Here is a 7,367-nt window from a genome sequence, read left to right as displayed (position 1 = left end):
GCCATTTTTTGGTTGCAGCCATCGTTGTTTGGCGGGCCCGGGCTGGGGATTCGAACCCACCACCTTAGGTGTATGTGGCTGGCGCCTTAGCAGCTTGAGCCACAGGCGCTGAGCCTGAATTTGCTTTTCATTTTCTATTTATTCTAAACAAATGTGAGCATTAAGCCAAATGCTAGAAAACAAAACCCAACATATAATTAATACCTAGTTCTGGTAAACGTTTTGAGAGCATGGGTTACATCTTATATATTATTTTGGTTTCTCCACTGCACTCAGCATACACAGATAAAATTGATCTTATTCCATCAAATACCACTCGAACCCTGGAGTTGTTAAAAGGGAGTCAACTTTATCTAACAATTTGAGACATCAATATTAATCGTTAAATATTGAGCTTACTGTTTAAAATAATTTTCTGGTCTCTTGCAATAGTGAGAAAACAAAGGGAAAAGATTGCGAGTCATATCAAACTGCAACTGGGCTGCTCCTCCTTCATTGAAGTGATTAGCAAGAATGATCTGAAACGAAGAACAGTTTATTTCACAGTTGCCTTTATTATCCAGCCCCCAAAATATAGCCTACTCTTACTTCTTACTTACTTCTTGGTAGATGTATATATCCAGCTTCTCTACAAGCATTTGCCAGAAAATTTTAAATAAGGAGAAACAAAGCTGCTGCTCCAGTTGAAGTAAACGGTCTCGTAACATCAGCAAAAATGGGCAGGCCGAACTGGACAGGGACATTACTGCCTGCTCTGACTGAGATGGCAAGGACAACCATCTGGAAAAAATACATTAATTTTTATGGTAAAATCTGTCATTACTTTGTTTTTTTAAGTTTTAATAAATCATTTTAAATTTTGCAAAGTGTACTGTCTTGGGACATTTTGGATAAGAAATAATATACAGGGCGATGCCTGTGGCTCAAAGGTGTAGGGCGATGGCCCCGTATGTCAGAGGTGGCAGGTTCATACCCAGCCCTGGCCAAAAACTGCAAAATAAATATATCTATCTATAGATAGATAGATAGATATAAAATAATATACAGCCCAACATTAAAACCTCTATCAGAAAATCTATGTTTGGTTTTTTTTTTTTTTTTTGCAGTTTTTGGCCTGGGCTAGGTTTGAACCCACCACCCCCGGCATGTGGGGTCAGCACCCTACTCCTTTGAGCCACAGGCACTGCCCTACCATGTTTACTTTTAAGTGTAAAGTTCAGTGGCATTAGGTAATTTTACATTATTGTAAAACCATCACCATTGTCCGTCTCTAGAATACTTTTTATCTTGTAGGACTCTAATTATGGACTCATGAAATAATAATTCCCCATTCCCTACAACTGCCATGATTTGGCAGTCACCATTCTGTAATATTTTCTTTCTCCATGAATTAGAGTACTCTATGTACTTCCTATTAGTGGAATCATCCAGTATTTGTCTTTTTGTGACTGACTTATTTCACTTAGCAAAATGTCTTCAACTTTCATGATGTTCTAGGACGTCAGAATTTCCTTCATTTTTAATTCTGATTAATATTCCATCGTATATTCCATTTTGTTTATTCATTTAACCAGCAGTGATGTCTGGATTACTTCTCTCTTTTGACTATTACGAATAATACCACTATAGACATGGTGTGCAAATGTCTGTTTGTGTCCTTGCTTCCAATTCTTTTAGGTGTATATGAAAAATGGAATTGCTTTTATACAGTTTGATTCAAAGTTATAAATGTGCCTGCCCCTCACCAGAATACTGTAAATCATATTCATTAGATGTGAATTTACCCCTCCTCTCTTGCTCCCTCCACCTGCTTGCTTTCTGTTGAATTTCACTGTCAACTGTGCACAGGGGTGTTAGTTGATTTGATTAGTTCCAGTTTAATAGTAAGTACATGTCGTGTTTCTTTCTCCATTCTTCTGAGACTTCACTTAGAATAATGGTCTCCAGGTTCATCCAGGTTATCTCAGAATGTATTAGTTCACCAATTTTTTATGGCTGAGCAGCACTCAATGACATCATATACCACATTTTCTTAGTCCACTCATGTATTGGTGGACATTTGGGTTGATTCCACATCTTTGCAATTGGGAATTGTGCTGTAATAACCATCTAAGTTCACATGCCTTTTGGAAAAAATGCCTTTTTTTTCCCTTGGGTATATACCAGTATTGGGAATATTGGATCAAATAGTAGGTCTATTTTCAGTTCTATAAGGTATTTTATAAATTCTCCTATTCTTATATAAATTCTCCTCCAGAAAAATGAAAATCACAGTGAAAAGACATAATAACTCAATATCAATTGAAACCAACCAAAATGAGAATATTGAAATGACTGATAATATTTTTTGGAAATGAATCATAAGGGATGTCAATGAAATACAAGAGAAAGTAGAAGCCCCAGTACAAAGAAATCACAAAACAATGCAGGAATGAACCAAGATATAAAATTATTTTTTAAAAATCTACTACTGTTTCTGGATATGAAAAATTCATCCAAGGAAATAAAAAAGCCATTGGAAAGCCTCAATAATAGGCTAGCTCAGGCAGAAGAAAGAATCTCAGAGCTAGAAAGAGCAGAGAAATGAAAGGAACAAAGTCTGCACGAAATATGGAATTATGTAAAAAGGCCTAACATAAGAGTCATAGGCATCTCTGAGCATGAAGAAGAAAATACACAAGGATGAAAAACCTATATTTGTGAATACATGAGGAAAATTTCCCATCCCTTGCTAGAAATTGGGACATCCAAGTACTAGAAGTGCAATGGACTTCTTGGAGATTCATCACCAAGAGGCAACCCCTACAACATGTGGTCATTAGACTGGCCAAAGTCAACATAAAAGAGAAACTCCTATGACTATAAGGTAAAAGCATCAGTAACTTATCAAAGAAAACCCCTCAGACTAACTGCAGACTTCTCACTGGAGTGATGAATCTCCAAGAAATCCATTGCACTTCTAGAAATAGAAATAAAGACTTTCTCAGACAAGCAAGTGCTGATGAAAGTTTTTCAAGAAAGTACACAGATCTACATTATGTATTGTTGAACACAATAGACACCCACCAGTGTAAACCATGGAAATGCTAAAAGTTCAGAACCCAGATATCACAACGGCTTTAAAGGTAAATGAAGCAGTGAAGTTCTACTCAACAGGATGAACAGAAATCCACCTCACTTATCAATTCTTTCAATAAATGTGAATGGACTGAACTCCCTTTTCCCTTTGAGATATCGCCCAAATAGATTAACAAAATACAAATCAAATAACTGTTGTCTCCAGGAAATGCATCTAATCCAGAAGGACTCTTTCAGACTTAAGGTGATAGAAAATGTCCATCCGTTTCCTTGATGGAAACTATGCATTGTCCATAAACAAATGGAACCCCCCCCTCAAAAAGCTGGTGCTGCCATTCACATGTCAGATCACATATACTTCAAAGCAACGAAAACAAAGAAAGACAAAGATGGCCAGAATATAAAAGGAACAATTCAATAAGAAGACAGAAGACATAACAATTCTAAATATTTATGAACCTAACACAGGTGCACCCAGATTTATAAAGCAAATTCTATTAGATCTAAACAATGTGATAAACATCAAAATGTAATACTCAGGGACTTAATTTTCTTTTAAAATGCAAAAATGCAACTCATTTTTGTATGTTTATTTTGTATCCTACTACCATGTACTTCCTTGAATTTGTTTATTAGTTCTAACAGGTTAGTTTGTGGAATCTTTAGGGTTTTCTACTTATAAAATTACTTCATCTGAACACAAATAACTTCTTTCTTTCAAATTTGGATGCCTTTTATTTCTGTTTATTGCCTAATTGTTCTAACTAGAATTGGCAAAAGTGCACAGCCTTGTCTTGTTCTTGATCTTGGAGGAAAAACTTTCAATCTTTCACAATTGTGATTTAGATGGGTGGTTTTCCATACATGATTTTTATGATGTGAAGGTAGTTTTTTCTATTTCTTGTTTATTGAGAGTTTTTTTAATCCCAAAATGGTGTTGAATTTTGAGAATGGTTTTTCTACATCATTTGAGATGCTCTTGTGTTTTTTTCATTTATTCTGTTAATGTGCTGTATTACATTAATCAATGTTTGTATGTCGAATCATCCTTGTATTACAGCAATAAATTCCACTTAGTCATGGTGTATGATACTTTTAATATGCTGCTGAACTTGATATATAAGTATTTGAGAATTTTTGAATCAGTGCTTGAAAGGTATATTTATCTACAGTTTTCATTTCTTACAATGTTTTTGTCTGGCTTTGGTATCAAGGCATTTGCTGGCCTCATAGAATTAGACATAGGAAGTGCTATGCCCTATTCAATTATTTTTAGAAGAGTTTCAGAAGAATTAGTGTAATTCACCTTTAAATATTTGGTACCATTTACCAGTACAAACATTTGATCCAGAACTTTTCTTTGCTGAGGGGTTTGATTGTTGATTTAATGTCCTTCTAGTTTAAAGTCTACTCATATTTTTTATTTCTTTGTTATTTAGTCTTGGTAGGTTCTGTGTTTCTAAAATTTTTCCTTTTATCTAGTAATTCAAATTTTTGCTGTACTATCATTCATAGCATTATCTTTTAATACTTGACCTATTTTATGTCTGTAGATTTGGTTGTAATGATCCTGAGTTTAGAAAGTTAAGTCTATCTCTTTCTCATAGTCAGCCTAGCTATAGGCTTGTCAAATTGTTAATCTTTTCAAAGAATCAACTTTTATTTTGTTCATTTTTCTACTATCCATTTTGTTCATCTACACTCTAATCTTCATTATTTCCTTCCTTTTACTAGCTTTGGAATTCATTTTGTCTGCTTTCTCTAGTTTCATAAGGTGTAAAGTTTGACAGTTGATTTAAGATCTTTGTTTTTAAAAAACTGAAAGCATTTTCAGAAATTAATTATCTCCTTAGCACTTCTTTTGCTATATCCCAAAAGTTTTAGTATGATGAGTTTTCATTTTCATTCATCTAAATATTTTATAATATCCTTTATCTCTTCTTTGGCTTTTTAAGAGTGTGATGTTTAATTTTTACAAATTTGTTAGTTTTCTAGTTTTCCTTCTGCTATTGCTTGATAGATTTATCCTGTTGTGAATGGAGAAAATATTTTGTATATTGCTTACCTTTTTAAATATATTGAGCTTTATTTTGTGGCCTAATATAGGATCTATCTTTAAAAAAATTTTTCTATTATTAAATCATAGCTGTGTACATTAATGCAATCATGGCGTACAGGGTGCTAGTTTTATATACAATTTTAAATATTTTCACCAAACTGGTTAACATAATAGATCATATAAATGTCTTATATAATCTATCTTAAAGAATGTCCCATATGTATTTGACAAGTATGTATCTTCCCCTGTTTAGGGGAAGAATATTCTGTACATATCTATTAAGTATAGTTAATTTATTATGTTGTTTAATTCCTCTATTTCCTTACATATCTTTACTCTGGTCATTCTATCCATTATTGACAGTAGGGGATTTAAGTTTCCAACTATTATTATAGAAAGGTCTATTTTTCCACTTCATTTTGTCAATGTTTACTTCATACGTTTTGATGGTCTGTTGTGTGTGCGTATGTTCATAATTATTTTATCATCTTGCTGTGTTGAATTTATTGTTAATATATTATGTCCTTCTTTATCTCTTGTAATTTCTTTTTATTTAAATTCTATTTTTCTCATATTATTATAGCTATCCTGCTAACTTTTGGTTAGTATTTGTATGGAATGTATTTTTACATCTTTTCACTTTCAACCTATTTGCATCTTTGGATCTAAAGTGAGTCTCATATAGACAGCATATAGTTAAATTATTTTTATTTATTAAATGATAGCTGTGTACATTAATGCAATCATGGGGTACAGTGTGGTGTTTTCATATAAAATTTGAAATATTTTCATCAAACTGGTTAACATAGCCTTTAAGTCATTTTCTTAGTTATTGTGTTAAGATGTTTATAGTTAAATATTTTTTAATTCAGTTCTTCTCAAGTCTTTTTATTGGCAAGATTAATTTATTTGTATTTAATGTAGTTATGGATTAGGAGGTATATACTGTTGTCATTTTTTTTTTTTATATCTCTTATAGCTTTTGTTGTCCCTTATTTTCTGAATTACTGTCTTCTTGTATACTTAGTTGATTTTATTATAGTAAAATGTTTTAATTTCTTTTCATTTCCTTTTGTGTATAATGTGAAACTATTTTATTTTAAAATTACATATATTTAAAGTGTACAATGTGGTTTTTAATATACATCTATGTAGTGAAGTAATTACTGTAGTCAAGAATATTAACATATCCATGATTTATATAGTTGTTTTTTCTTTCTTTGTATGTGGTAAGCGTGTCTAAAATCCACTCTTTTTGAAAATTTCTTAGTATGCAAGGAAATATTATTAAGTGTACTTTTCATATTTTCATTAGATCTCTAGATTTGTTCATCCTACAAAAACTGCAACTTTGGACCCTTTGACCTCCATCTTTCTATTTCCTTCACCCCTAGTAACCACCATTCTAATTTTTGCTTCTATATATTCAATTTTTTAAAATACCACATATAAATGCAAACATGAGAGGGACTTTACCTAACAATTGAAAGCAATGTGACCTGGTTCTTTGTACCCTCAATGAATCCCCAACAATAAAGTAAAATAAAATAAAACAAAATGAAATAATCAATCATGAGTATTTTTCTTTCTGTTTTTTTTTTTTTTTTGGTCTTTCTGGCTTAGTTCATTGTCAAAAATATCAGTATACCTTTCTTTTTAAAGATTTAATAATACCCCTTAATATATACATATTATACCCACAAACCTCCTGTGTTTTTTTTTTAATCCATTCATTCACTGATGAACAATTTGGTTGTTTCTATATTTCGTCTATTGTGAATAATGCTGCAATGAATATAAGAATACAGATATCTATATGAGGTGTTATTTAATTTTCTTAGGGTTTAGCTATTTTCTTTGCAGTTACATCCTAAAAACATGACATTCCAGTTTGAGTTGGTACCAACTTAAGTTTAATAACATGCAAAAACTCGGGTCTTATACTGGTCTATCTCTAACCCTTTTTCAGTTATTGATGTCAGAAATTATATTTTTATGCATTTTTCATTCAGAACGTTGATACATAATTTTTATGCATGAATCTCTTTATTCATATAAAAAACAAATGGTGTAGTAACAAATCAAAGTTACAATACTTTTTACAAATAGCTTTTATAATTGTCCATGGGTATAACTTTACCGTAGATCTTTATTTCTTTAAATGGCTTCTAGTTTGTGTCTAGTATCCTTTTATTTCTTTCTTTTTTTTTTAAGTATAAATATCTTTTTT

Source organism: Otolemur garnettii, unplaced genomic scaffold (genome assembly GCF_000181295.1).
Source record: "Otolemur garnettii isolate 467f Iridium unplaced genomic scaffold, OtoGar3 scaffold00008, whole genome shotgun sequence".
Taxonomy (NCBI): Eukaryota; Metazoa; Chordata; class Mammalia; order Primates; family Galagidae; genus Otolemur; species Otolemur garnettii.
The sequence above is the reverse complement of the archived record's forward strand: the minus strand, read 5'-3'. Positions refer to the sequence as shown.